This window comes from Triticum urartu, chromosome 7 (assembly GCF_003073215.2).
Source record: "Triticum urartu cultivar G1812 chromosome 7, Tu2.1, whole genome shotgun sequence".
Classification (NCBI taxonomy): domain Eukaryota; kingdom Viridiplantae; phylum Streptophyta; class Magnoliopsida; order Poales; family Poaceae; genus Triticum; species Triticum urartu.
The window spans coordinates 93069842-93085044 of NC_053028.1; the positions used below are offsets into that span (position 1 = coordinate 93069842).

Below are 15203 nucleotides of genomic sequence, written 5' to 3' on the forward strand. Positions count from 1 at the left end.
GAAGGCAAAAACACGGTCGAACAACTATGATCAAGAAGTGATCCTAGAACAACCTACGTCAAGCATAACTCCAACACCGTGTTCACTTCTCGGACTCCGCCGAGAAGAGACCATCACGGTTACACACGCGGTTGGTGCATTTTAATTAAGGTAAACTTTAGGTTTTCTACAACCGAACATTAACAAATTCCCATCTGCCCATAACCGCGGGCACGGCTTTCGAAAGTTCAAATCCCTGCAGGGGTGTCCCAACTTAGCCATCACAAACTCTCACGGTCAACGAAGGATATTCCTTCTCCCAAGACAACCTGATCAGACTCAGAATCCCGGTTACAAGACATTTCGACAATGATAAAACAAGACCAGCAAAGCCACCCAGATGTGCCGACAAATCCCGATAGGCGCTGCACATATCTCGTTCTCAGGGCACACCGGATAGGTCAAACTACGAGTAAAACCAGCCCTCGAGTTGCCCCGAGGTGGCCCTGCAGGCTGCCCATTTCGGACCAACACTCAGAGGAGCACTGGCCGGGGGGGGGGGGGGTTAAATAAAGATGACCCTTGAGTCTGCAGAACCCAAGGAAAAGAAAAAGGCTAGGTGGCAAATGATAAAACCAATATTGGGCCTTGCTGAAGGAGTTTTATTCAAGGCGAACTGTCAAGGGGTTCCCATTATAACCCAACCGTGTAAGGAACGCAAAATTCGGGAACATAACACCGATATGACGGAAACTAGGGCGGCAAGAGTGGAACAAAACACCAGACATAAGGCCGAGCCTTCCACCCTTTACCAAGTATATAGATGCATTAATTAAATAAGAGATATTGTGATATCCCAAGAAAATAACCATGTTCCAAACATGGAACAAGCTCCAATCTTCACCTACAACTAACAACGCTATAAGAGGGGCTGAGCAAAGTGGTAACAAAGCCAAACAACGGTTTGCTAGGACAAAGTGGGTTAGAGGCTTGGCTTAACAATATGGGAGGCATGATAAGCAAGTGGTAGGTATCGTAGCATAGGCATAGCAAAAGAGCGAGCAACTAGCAAGCAAAGATAGAAGTGATTTTGAGGGTATGGTCATCTTGCCTGAGATCCCGCAAGGAAGAAGAAACGGGTCCATGAAGAAGACAAGCGGACGTAGTCGAACAAATCCTCACAACACGACGTTATCGGAACCAACCCGAAGAAGCAACACTGGAAAGGAGCAAACAACATAGTAAACAACCATCACATAGACATGGCATGATGCACAAACAATTATGATGCATGTCCGGTTTAATGAAGCATGACATGGCCAAGTGCAACAAACAACACTACAAATTAAGTGGAGCTCAATATGCCACGGAGTTGCATATTGAAGAAAACACCACATGACTTAATTAGTTCTCTCTCGTTAGGTACTCAACAATATTAAATATTGTTTAAACATGGCAAGAGGTGGAGCATAAGTAAACTAAACATTTAGGCAAGTTTAAATGAGGACGGAAATAACAAACAACAACTCCGGTAAATCCCCATATGCATTTAGCAATTTGCTGCAACAACAATTTTAAACACTCTTGATATTGTTATCATGATGCGGATGACATGAACAAGTTTTATGCAATTTTTATTAAAAGTTGACAAGAGCATTATGAAGTATTTGTCACCGTGGTGGAAAGGAAAGGGGTGCCACGGCAACGATAACGAAAACGGTGCCACGGTAGCGTTCCGGTTCCTGTAACTTGACTGAGATACCGATGCAAAGGAGAAGTGTGCGGATGTGTGCAAAAGATGGTGGGGCGCTCCTGAATTCCGGGTGTCCCACGAGTTGGCGACAAGGAAACGCATGGCAATATGGACACGGTGCAAACACGAGCATCTCAAACATCGCACATGCATTAGTTCACGGGCGGCCGTCTCGGCGGTTATACCTTTCGGAGCGTGCATAGGGGACGGTTCTCGTTCCTAGAGGGAAGTAGGCGTTCTCGCGACGACGGTAGTGGAAGTAGTCGATATCGAATGCTCTAGGGTCGACAGTAGAGGTTCTCGCGATCTCGACGACGGTAGTGGTACATGTGTATCGGTAGTCGAACATGACGATCCGAAGAGGTCACTTGGCAACATGCGCGTCGTCGGTAGTTGTACACAAACGTTGTCGGACTTGACGGGTTCGCGGTCTCCGGACGTAGTGGTACACATTCACGGAGTAGGTCGTACACGTAGTCGGTAGATGTTCACTTGACGGCCTTCAACGGCGGTAGTTGTTCTCGTTTCGTCGTGGAAGTAGTTGCACATCTCATAGCGGTACTTGACGATTTCGGAGACGGCGGAAGACGAACTTGGCGGTCCTCGTCGTCCTGGTACTTGGCGTTATTTCCGGTTCGGTGATCATTTTAGGCGTCGGGCGTCGTGGAGGAACTTGACATTCTTAGCGATTCCGAAGACGGCGGTAGTAGAAGTACTGGTTCCCGTTCCATAGTCGAACTTGTCGAATCCGAACTCTTTGAGGGTCGTCGTGGTACGTGACGATATCCAGGACAATCTTGTGACTTGCCGGTCTCGACGAACCGTCGGGGTACTTCATCTCGGGTTTTGGCGACGGTAGCAGAACTTGCATTGGTCGTCGTGGTACTAGGGCCCTGATCTTGACGTGCTCCAAAAAGAACACACGATGTTGGGGAAAGACCCGAAAGTGCTCCCGGGGTCAAACACAGAGTCATGCGCAACGGTCGAGCTGCTGCTGCTCAATGCAGGAGGCTGTCGTAGGGGAGGTCGAGGTCGCCGGAAACAGAGGCTGAGACGCGCCGGAGGTAGTGGTGCTCGCGGGTGTAGGGCGACCGGTGCTGGGGCTCCTGCTGGGCGCATAGGATGCCGGGTGCGGGGTGCAGGTGCTCGAGGAGCTCCTCTCCTCGAGCGCTCGAGTGACGGTGACTCGGCGAGGAGGAGGCGCGCTTGCAGCCTGGCGCTGCAGAGGAAGGCAGGAGCTGAGGCGCGAGGGTGCAGGGCGGCGGCCTGCGGCGCCTGGCGGAGGAGAAGCTGCAGGGGTGCCGGGGTGTGAGGCTCGGTCGCGTCGGGGTCCTGGAGGAGATTGGGCGCGGGAGGTTCCTCCCCTGGCTCGAAGTGGAAGGGAGGAAAGGGAGATGAGGGGAAGAAGAGCGAGGGGGATCGGGATGAGCAGGAGAGATGGGGGGATTGAGCGCGGCGCTGGAGGGAAGGAGATGGGATCGTGGGAGGAGGATGGGATCGGGCAGCGGTTCCCTGGCGGCGCGAGGAAACGAGGAGTGGGATCGGGAGAGGGTAGCGAGGGGAGATGTTGGGCCTAGGGTTATGGAACTGGTGGGGGCGGCTGGGTCTAAAGGGCCGGCCTAGAGTTTGGCCTAGGGAGACCCAGGGAGGCCGGCCTGGACTGGCCTACTCTCTCCTACTCCTCTCTAATTTGCTTTAACAGAAAAAAAAACAAATAGAGAGAAGAAAAAAAGGAGAGGGTTAGGGAAAGAATATTTCAGGAAATAAAATATTCTTAGAGCGCCGAAACTTTGCACAAATAGAATAACATGGTTTGGCAATATTTTAGAGATAGAAAAATAATTCAAGTTTGAATTAGATTCAAACTTGAGCCATTTTTGAATCCAACCAAAACAAGTTCAAAGGATCTGAAAATTGGAGGAGGTGGTCCTGGCACGGTCTAGAATTTATAGGAAAAGAATGGACATTAATAGAGAAGGGGGGGGGGGGAATGGGACAAAGGCATGGGGAAATATTTGCAAGTGTGTGATGGTAATTCCACATAATTGGAATATTTACTATAGCTCTCTAAATATCGAGAGGATAAGTTGTAAAGAGAATCACCATGTGAATTCCCTCGATTTAAATGGATCAAAGATTCATGCCATTTGTTTAGTTGAGTTAAGAAAAATTAAATGACATGATGGAATGATGACATGATGCAATGCATATGATGCAATGATGAATGCAATGAACCAAACAAATCACACGACGAAATCCGGAAAAACATGAAAGGCGTCTGAAGCTCCGGTCTTGGGGCGTCACAGTCGCTAAGAGACCTAGTAAGGGTGTGTGTTTCTCAATTTTTTCCTTTTTTTCTCACTTTTTAATTCAGAACGCTTATTAAAATCTGTGAACATTAAGAAAATATTATTTTCTTAGATTCATTAATATTTATTAAATTCACTGATATTTTTAAAATTCATGACCATTTTAAATGTTTGTAAACATTTCATAAATTTGAAAACTTATTTAATTTGCCATCATTTCTTAAAATCGATAAATATATTTCAAATTCATGAATATTTTCTAAAATTCATGGTTTTTAAAATTCACAACATTTTAAAAATCCTTGACCATCTTTTTAATATGACCAACTCTTTTCAAATAGAAAAAAAGAGAGTTGATTTTTGTGAGTTACATTGGTGCGAGCGAACAAAGACTAAGCGACCGAGAGGAGCAAGGAGTCAAAGCCGAGTGAGCGAGAGCTTCGTGGGCTAGCCCATGTAAGCATTATAGCAACAATTCCATGATTTCAATGTGGAATGGGAGCAAGAGGCTCAAACAAACACCACCGGCTCACATAACGGCCGAAGCGTGTAAAGACACCACAAACATGCACTAAACAATTTTAGTTTCCTCTTGAAACAAATATTGTCTTCAACAGCAACCCGACACGTTATATAAATATAAAAAACACGGCCATATCATAATCAAAACTCAAGCCAACACAAGTAAAATTAAGATAAAACAATGATCATAATAATCTACTAAATATAAAAGCGCTAATCCCACAAGTGAAGACTGGTACGGTGAAGCGCACGTTATCCTCTAATGTGGGTTATACTAGATGATCGCATTGGTTCATGACACTTAATAATACTCTTCATACCCGTTAAATATTTTAGGTTTTATGAGAAAACTTTTGTTTCATACGGTTAGATCTGTTAAAGTAAGATCTGTTAAAAACGCAGTCATCGGCAATTTCAAATCAAATTAACCAAAGCAAGGATAAAACACTACGCGGATATGACCCTTAAGTTTTTGATTCATATCGAAAAAGGCTTTCACCCCGCTTTATAAATAAAGCAACCACCAACTATAACGTATCAAGGAAACAACACAGCACACAACCACACGACGCCACCACAGGCAAGGTCTCACACACACACGCACCTACTAGTATATACAACGCGCGATAGCACGAGTTCACAAGGATTTGGGCACGAGCCCGTGGCATCTCCGGCCGGCTCAGTGCGTCCAAGCCTGCTACATGAGCCGTTCAATTCGGAGCAACCGAAAATCCTCCTCGTCGCCGAGGACGACGACGACGACGACATGGAACGCAGGGGCTGGCTTTGTGTAATTGCGTTAATGGGCCGCTATATGGCCCCTTGAATCCCTCGGCCTTCCTAACGCCGATGAGTCTGCAAATACGTATTTGGTTAGCCAACGTGTGATCTGTTTAGACCTGGTAACTGCGTCCAGTTTAATCCCACATGGAAACATTGAGAAGAACGGCTCGGGGAAGATGTGTATATATGTGGAGGGTATGACAACGTTGAAAATTACTTACCTGGACGGGGTTTATGGATGATCAATAAGACTCATGGCCTAGACCAATTGCTCACATTGCACTTTGTGAGCGTGTTGATCTACTATCTCCCCTTTAAAGGAGAGTGGACGTCATAATTTGTGATAGAGTGGGTACGTGTTTGCGCGGCCCCTGCCAAGTTTGAAATAAAATATTCTTCAGAGCTAAACTGTTTTGGCACCGCCCTATTAAATGTTTCTTATCACTACAGTTTTTAAGGCTGCTTGTAATGGGTAGTATCATAAGTTAGTATCATGCATATGGTACTAGTGTGTGATACTACCTTCCTAATGCATAGTATCATCTACTAGTATCATAGATGACTTTATTTATTGCATGCATGACACATAGTAGCATTGCATTTATTATGATACGATATCATTGTATGATACTCAATCATCTCTTTCTTCATTTAATTCTATGCCACATCATCAAAATTGCCTACTTGACATGCATGATACTAGCTATGATACTTACATTACGACCAGCCTAAGCTCCCAGGATTTACAGCGCTGTGGTTAATCGAGGCTGATGGGACCACCTGGAGTCGGCAATTCGTTATGTTGGGCCGTCACTGCTCGCTGCCCTCGCAAGAAACCCAACCTAAGCCCCTTTCCCACACTCCCGTCGTCATCCCATCTCTCTTCTCTCCTTCTACTTTCGGGCGCCACCAAGCTAGGGTTGCGGCCGCCGCCAACCTAGCATTCACCGGCATGGCGGATATCATCTACGGCTACTCCTTGCCTATTGTATCCCCCGCCGAGATTCGTGACGCAATCCGAGGATGCTTGCCGCCTGCCTCTTCCTCCATAGGTCACCGGCCACCTCGAGGTTCCCTGTCTGCCATCCACTCTTTGCTCCGACTCCCGCTGGCCCATCCCCCTCCCGTACTCAACACTAACGATGGCCAAATGGCAGGGCAGCCAGCTCTGTCCCCATCTCCTCCACGGCCCTGCCACTAAGGATCACTTCCGCGGCGGCGTGTGTTTCCGCGCAACCGACGTTCCTCATCCGGTCAAACTCTTTGTGCCCGACCGCCCGTATCCTCTATCCCTTTGTTCTGCGTTTCGGGAGAGAGAAAGAGGAGGAGGAGGAGTCGATGAGGCATGACTTGGGGGAGGCGGTCAGACCGTCAATGCTTGGTTTAGGGAATCGACAATCGGGTTGTGGGAGGTGTTGAGGGCTTCGTTGGTCGTTGCGAGGAGGCACCGATTCGGGGTGGCTTGGCGTCGTTCAGTCCGTGCTCTGCCGCCGCGTTGGAGAATACTTCGAGGGTTTGCTTCTCGAGTTGCTCCCACTGTTTTAAATAGCCCGCTATAGCTCCGTTATAGCACGCTATAGCATTTACAGAAGATCTGGCGCTAAGAGACTTTGATCCAAACAAATGAACAAACATTTTAAATAGCTCGCTATAGCTTCACTATAGCACGCTATAGCATTTAGAAAAGGTCCGCCGCTAAGAGATTTAGCATGCTATTTAAAACTATGGTTGCTCCTCCGCTCAAGAAGCACATACTGGCGTTCCTTCTCATCGGCGGCGTGCAACTTGCGTCCTCGGCGGCTGGGGATGAGGCTTTTGACGCAGCCATGGGCACTCGTGGTTGACGACGTGGTGGCCGGGCAAGAATGACGGGAGTGGTGTTGCTACGGAGACGTGGGTTGGGCGTGCGTGGTGGAGGAGGAGATGCGAGGTGGTCACATTGATGATGCTGAACAAAGATGCGGCGACGCCATGGTGCTGCGATACAGAGTGATGATACGCAGGGTGAAGAGTGAAGACGATGTTGTGGGCCACAACTGGCGTCTTCGTCGGCCATGGCTGCGAGGCACACTATGCCACACTCAAGGTGAGGGGAGATGGCATTGCCATCGGTGAACAGTTGAACACACAAGAACTGTGTTGTTCTGGTGCTGAATCAGAGTTCAGATGTGCGTGGTCATGACCTGAGCTTTGCCGGCTCCTAACTAGATTTTGTGCAAAATCATGGCATTGGTTTGTCCTCTTCCAGGTTCACTGAGTAATTTTGTTCCCTTCCGCCTAGCTATCATGGCTTTTGGTGCTATGATTGGATGGCATTATTCTCTGATATAATTTTGGAATTGGGAATTTGTGATGACTTGGTGTTGTCATGCTTGTATGTTTTAAGTTATAATAATTCCAGTTCACTATGCCGTTGTGAAACTGTTAAATGAAAATTCCTACTGTTACAACTGTTCTGATTCCTACAAGGCTAGATCATATTACGGTCATACTGTTTGGATTGGCACGTCTTGCAGAATTTACATGTATCCTCTTCCAATGCCATCGCAAGACATGGATCAGTATGAACTACGAAAGATATGCGTGCAGCGTGCCCAAAAAATTGTTGCCTACACTATAGATAGTCCTTAGAATAGGCTGATTGAATCTTATCTGAGGTGGCCCCTTTTGTCCCAGTTCTGTTTTTTTATTCGCCTTCATTAATGTTATTGATTAATTATTATCCGATTCACCCTTACAGAATTCTGGTGGATTAGATGGAGAATGGGAGCCTAGAGGAACGCCTCCAAGGTATGTATACACATCAAACAAAAAAGATTCGGAGACATATTTTTTTCCAGTGTCCAAGTTTTTTTTTTGAAACGCGGTCTTTTAGGGCCCGATTCATTAAAAAAGGTCGAAAAGAAGTGCCCAGTTAATTAACAGAAAACCGGGCGAATACCGTCAACATGCCCGCAAAAACAAAGCACACAGGGCAACCTGGCAACCCACACAAGAACGCACACACGCCGTCGAAGAGAAAACCACGAACAAGCGTCGAGGCCTGCGTCGGTCGATGCCAAACAGTCCACCGCACACGCCGACGACCAGGCAGCTCTGACTCTGTCTACGAGCATTGTAGGGGGAAAGCGCTGGGCCTGCGTCGAGCCGGCACCGGAGCCGACCACCCGTCTCATGTCATCGTCGCCGTGGAAGCACCTCCTCTGCAGCTCCGACTTCAGAAAGACAAATGAGGCCCGACAACCCCTCGAACACGCCGGATGAGACCGACTACCAAAGCTCCGCAGCCGCCCAACTTCGCTCGAAGCCGCTATTGTTGCCACAATAGAAGTCGCGCAACATCCACATTGCCGGACAGACAGCCGCCGACCGCAATGCCGCGAGCGTCCAGCCCAAGGAAAGTGCAAACGGGATCCAATGCTCTTCAAGGCGACGCCCCAAAGGAGGAAGCGACGATACCGACGCCGTCGCCCGACCCGACTGGGCCTTAGGCTTTCACCCGAAGAGCTGGAACCGAGGATATGCAGGGGGTGGACTCCACGGCGGCGCCTCCAAGGAGGTGACATGACATCCGCAGACGCCGACGCCATCGGCCGTTAGAAACCTGGCAAGCCTTCGCCCGGAGCACCGCCCAACACCACATCCTCACGCACTGCACCTCCGCTGACCCGCACACCTCCCACGAAGCCATCGCGCCATGACCAAGCAGAAGCCACCACCACACCACTGGTCTCACCGACCGAAGACACGAGCAGGGCAGACAGCACACCTCGACGACGTCTTCAAGAAGAGCGCGGCACCCGAGTGCGTCGCCGTCGCCGGCCCCGGCCAGAAGCCCGAGGCAGAGCTTTCGCCCGGCGCTGCCACACCGTGTGCCGAGCCCAAGCCCGGCCGGACCACCAAACAGCCTCTCGCCGCAACTCGGAGAACCCAGGGCCGGCCAGAGCCAGCCACGCACGCCTGGAGCTGCCACCCCCCGCCATCCGCCGGATCCACAGCACCAGGAGCTGCCGGAGCACCACCAAGACGCCGCCGGGCCGAGCACCACCATCCCGCGGGGACCGTGGCACCGCACATCGCCACACCAGGTCCGCGCCCACCCACCGCCGGAGCCGCGCCAGCCCACGCCGGAGCGAGCCCGTCGAGCAGCACCCGACTGAGCACCAAGTCCGGCCGAGCCGAGCAGCATCACCACCTGGAGCAGCGGAGCAGCGCCGCCCCCGCTGTCGAGAACGGCGACCGAGGGGTCCCGCCGCCGCCGCACCGCCAGGGCTTTGCCCGGGGACGCCTTCGGCGGCGGCGAGAGGAGAGGGAGGCGCAGGGGGACCTGCTCGAGCCCACAGGGGCGCCCCGGTGCAGCCCGGCGCGGCCGCACGGGAGCGGGACAGGAAGAGGGGGAGGGCCGGACTCGAACTCCTCCGCGGGGAGAGGGCCGGCGAAGACGGCGCCGGGCTTCGGGATGGATGGAGAGAGGACGCCGGGAGGGTCCCGGATCTGTGCTTGGCTGGGCCTGAGGTGGCCGGAGGGAGGAGATCAGGCGGCGGCGGCGGCGCCTGCACCTGCGCGAGCGCGAGCGCGAGACCTTCTCCCAGTGTCCAAGTTAAGTTGTCATACTGGTCAGGGACGACAGACCATCTAAGCACAACACTGAATCTATTCCTGAATGTATCATTTTTGCTCACCATTGTGTAGACTCATGAGTTTTCAGCTCATCTATAATTTGCCCCGAAGATCTTGTTTTGATCTGAATCAGTTAATAGAAGAATAGAGTGATATCTTACTAGAACCAAAGTTCATGCCCACAAGACCGACACGCTCTGGTGTGACATATGCTAGCAATTTTTGTACTTCCTTCATATCTTCTTGGTAACATTTTTTTACCACAAATTATCAAGTTGTCGAACTTCATATGGAGCACAAATATATGGTTCGGATCCATTAGTCTTACATACCTTTATTGCACAAACTTGTGCACATGTTTTCTATGATCTGAAGCTGATGATTTAGTAAACATCCCTTCGGTTATTTAGGATTTGCCTTGAAATCCATCAGTAATTTATGGAATTTAGCTGTCAATTATAGTCAAAACTGAACTGCAATTAGTTGCACTTGCTTTTTTTCTCGGTTCTCCTTCTTTTATACATAATTTCAGAGTTACAGTTAGATGCACAATCCATTTCAACATGTACTCAATAAAATTAATTTATTTCCCTTCCTTAGCGAAAAGAAAAAGTTGGAGTGGAGAAAGTAAAAGGAATTCAAATGTACATCTACATTAAGCAGCCTACAAATTAGTTCGTAGGTCGTAAATTTCATTTAAGACTCTGCTAGGTTTCTCCTCTATTTATGATAAATATATTTGGTCATTGAGATTCTATTTGCACTAGAATGGAGTTAATTCTACACTGAAGTTTAGATTCCTTAGTTCTAGATTCCACTTGTTTGGAACTAAAGGCTTTGTTGTTGTTGTTGTTGTTGTTGTAGTTCTAGATTCCACTTTTGGTTCTCACCCCAGATTTTTTTTATATGGATAGAACTATGGCAAGAGATCTTGATGTGTTCTGTTGCTGAACCGCTCACGGGCGAAGAATCTTTGGATAACACAAACTCCAATAGCAAAGGTATTTCGTCTTAACACAGTAGATTACAGTGAATAATGCTTGAGTTTACAGTGCCATAGCAACTTCCAATTTAGGATTATGTTCTAAGGATATGCTCGATGAAATTTCAAGTGTTTGAGATGATCAGATTGTGCTTAGACGATGCAAATTTTATTAGTTTGGATATGGAATCATTTTGTGCCTATTAGCTTCATTTTAGAGTGCAAGTCTACTTCTCATAAAATGCTACTACCTATTTTGTGCATTATGCTTGCTAATGTTATTTTAGGTTCGTTGTTGATCTTGATCTGATAAATGATTAAATGATAAAACTGAATCTATAGCTTTTCCTCTCACTAATAACCCACATTTTCTTCTCCATCGTTCTATATATGATAGGATACATCAACAGTACCAAAGCACTTGACTACATAACACAAAGCCTTTTATGATGCTATTAATGGTCTACTTATGATGATTTCTGTTAGCTCCATATATAATGGGATGTCTTACAGACCGCAGAGTAAAGTTGGCGCTTCTTTGTACTCTTCTTTTCTTGCTTGGTTGCACTTGAGCATGTTGATTGTATTCCAGTTCATTGAGAAAAAATGATACAGTTTGAATGAAATTGGGGCCTTTGGTGTACATATCAAGACGTTTGCTTCCTATTATATATTCTGCTCGATAACTTATTTGAAGCAACTTCAGTTTATATGTATTAAAATGCACAAGAAGTCCTATCGTATTAAATTAAAGCAATGCACACAGATTACTGCTAAAACTTGGTATTGCCAAAAGTCAAAACAGTACCCACATTCATCCAATTTATGAGTATTAAAATTAGGATATGATTCAGTGTTAAGCAGGACAAAGATGGACCATGCGACCATCAGTTAATGCTGGTTCCAAATCCGCCTCTTAGAGGTAGTTCTTCAGCTAATTTTTTTTGTTCAGCCGAGGGGAGAGCCGCTGGACAGAGATCCCACTGAATGTAGAAGGAATTGACGTAGTTCAGGCTAATCAAACGTGAGGTTAGTAGCATGCAATCTACTTACTATCTAGCTATTACGATTGGTAATTAGTGTAGGCTCATCAAGTGTGATTCCATTTATCTTATGCAACATGCAGGCTACTACTAGCTAGCTATTCTTATTAGGGATTACATGTAAGTTAACACCTTGTGCCTGCAAGTGAGCCTAACTGATTGTTTGCTAGCTACATATATATTGTATGACTTATGTGCACAGTCCGGATGTTATGTATGGGAAATAAAATGAAATGTAGAATCTATAGATATATGAAATCATGCCTTTTATTTTATTTTCCCTTTATTGCTTGGGAAGCAGTCGTCGGCCATACAGTTATGATTTTGCGAGTCAAATAACTCTTTGGCTCTGTGTGATGCTTCTGCACATCTTTTAAGTTTCTCAGCTCCCTTGAAATAGACTCCTGTGAGCGACTGCCACTAGTAGAAAACAGGGCTATGGTCCAGGCCGGCTCAGCCCATTAGTCCCGGTTCAGTCTAGAACCGGGACCAATGTGGGCATTGGTCCCGGTTGGTGAGCCCAGGGGGCCGGCCGGGCCATGTGGGCCATTGGTCCCGGTTCGTCTGGACCTTTTGGTTCCGGTTGGTGGGAGGAACCGGGACCAATGGGCCTCGCTCCTGGCCCACCACCATTGGTCCCGGTTGGTGGCTTGAACCGGGACCAAAGGCTTCCCTTTAGTCCCGGTTCATGTCATCAACCGGAACCAATGAGGTGCCTATATATACCCCCTCGCGCAAGAGCAGAGCTCAGTGCTCTGTTTTTTCTGGCCGAGGGGGAGAGGGCTTTGTGATGCTCTAGCTCACCTCCTATGCACATGAGGTGTTCGATGGAATGCCCGAGCCACACTACTTAAGCTTTCTCCTCTCGAAGCTCGACCTCCAAACTCCATTTTTCTCGAGATTTGTCTAGATTTAGCGGTCCGTCACGCCCCGTCCCCGTCTTCACCGCCGTCGATCACCCGCGCCGATCTCATCACCGACACCACCGTGGTGAGCCTCTTGTTCTTATCTTCTTTCTGAAAGGAAAAATATTCTTACTTGTATGTTTAGATAGATACTTGTATCATTTTCTTACATTTATTATTGCATCTTATATAGTGCGATGGTTTTGGTATCCGCCCCCGTCGGCCCTCGCCCTGTCTATGATTCGGATTTGGTATGTATATTATCTTTATAACTATTGGTTCATTTATTGTTTATGAAAATTATGCCGACCAACGTGACATAGATTTTATTTATCTAGGATGTATGTGAATCGGAAATGCCAACCGACCCTATTGTCGAGAGGTTAAATTTAGTTGAAGAAGAAAACAATTTGTTGAAGGAAAAAATAAAAAAAATTGAGGAGGAGAAGATGATATTGGAGTTGCATGTTGCGGATGTCGTCGATGATCACAAGATCAAGATGGATGCAATGCGCTTGAAGATTAGAAAGATTAGAAAATATGCCATTCATACCGAGGCTTGGTATCATTATGCCGTTGGATCAATTGTTACCTTGGTTGCGATTATGATCGCATTTGTTTTCGCATTGAAATGTTTTACATAGTTTCAATGTATGGTTTAATTAATTAGATGCTCTGGAGAGCTATATGTTGTTAGATGAGAACTATGTATGCACTTTGGTTTTAATGTGATGATGAACTTCTATTAATTTGGACACTTAATTATATATAATGCACGCAGATGAACCGGCAATGGATGTACGGTGACAGACACACCCGCGAGTACATTAAGGGCGTGCATGAGTTTCTCGATGCGGCTGAGGCAAACAAGCAGAATGGTTTTATGTGTTGTCCATGCACTGAATGTGGGAATACGAGGTCTTACTCTAACCGGAAAATCCTTCACTCCCACCTGCTTTACAAGGGTTTCATGCCACACTATAATGTTTGGACGAGGCACAGAGAAATAGGGGTTATGATGGAAGATGGCGAAGAAGAAGAGTACGATGACAACTATGTGCCCCCTGAATACGGTGATGCTGCAACGGGGGGAGCTGGTGAAGATCAAGAGGAACCAGACGATGTGCCCAATGATGCTGCCACGGGTGAAGCTGCTGAAGATCAAGAGGAACCAGACGATGTGCCCGATGATGATGATCTCCGCCGGGTCATTGTCGATGCAAGGACGCATGCATTAGTCAAAAGGAGAAGCTGAAGTTCGATCGCATGTTAGAGGATCACAAAAAAAGGTTATACCCCAATTGCGAAGATGGCAACACAAAGCTCGGTACCGTACTGGAATTGCTGCAGTGGAAGGCAGAGAATGCTGTGGCTGACAAAGGATTTGAGAAGCTACTGAAAATATTGAAGAAGAAGCTTCCAAAGGATAACGAATTGCCCGACAGTACATACGCAGCAAAGAAGGTCGTATGCCCTCTAGGATTGGAGGTGGAGAAGATACATGCATGCCCTAATGACTGCATCCTCTACCGCGGTGCATACAATGATCTGAACGCATGCCCGGTATGCGGTATAAGATCAGACGAGATGACCCTGGTGATGTTGACGGCGAGCCCCTCAGGAAGAGGGTTCCTGCGAAGGTGATGTGGTATGCTCCTATAATACCACGGTTGAAACGTCTGTTCAGAAACGAAGAGCATGCCAAGTTGATGCGATGGCACAGTGAGAACCGAAAGAAAGATGGGAAGTTGAGAGCACCCGCTGACGGGTCGCAGTGGAGAAAAATCGATAGAAAGTACTGGGATGAGTTTGCAAAGGACCCAAGGAATGTATGGTTTGCTTTAAGCGCGGATGGCATTAATCCTTTCGGGGAGCAGAGCAGCAATCACAGCACCTGGCCCGTGACTCTATGTATGTATAACCTTCCTCCTTGGATGTGCATGAAGCGGAAGTTCATTATGATGCCAGTTCTCATCCAAGGCCCTAAGCAACCCGGCAACGAAATTGATGGGTACCTAAGGCCATTAGTTGAAGAACTTTTATAGCTGTGGAATGGAAACGGTGTACGTACGTGGGATGAGCACAGACAGGAGGAATTTAACCTTAAGGCGTTGCTGTTCGTGACCATCAACGATTGGCCCGCTCTCAGTAACCTTTCAGGACAGACAAACAAAGGATACCACACATGCACGCACTGTTTAGATGACACTGAAAGTATATACCTGGACAAATGCAGGAAGAATGTGTACCTGGGCCATCGTCGATTTCTTCCGACCAACCATCAATGTCGAAAGAAAGGCAAGCATT

General features: G+C 47.5%; 1 non-coding gene across 1 annotated transcript; it reads left to right on the forward strand.

The window, feature by feature from the left end:
- Positions 1-5559: 5559 nt before the first annotated feature.
- LOC125526218 lies at positions 5560-5721 on the forward strand. The gene has a single exon (XR_007291629.1). It is a non-coding gene; the product is annotated as a U1 spliceosomal RNA (small nuclear RNA).
- Positions 5722-15203: the final 9482 nt, after the last annotated feature.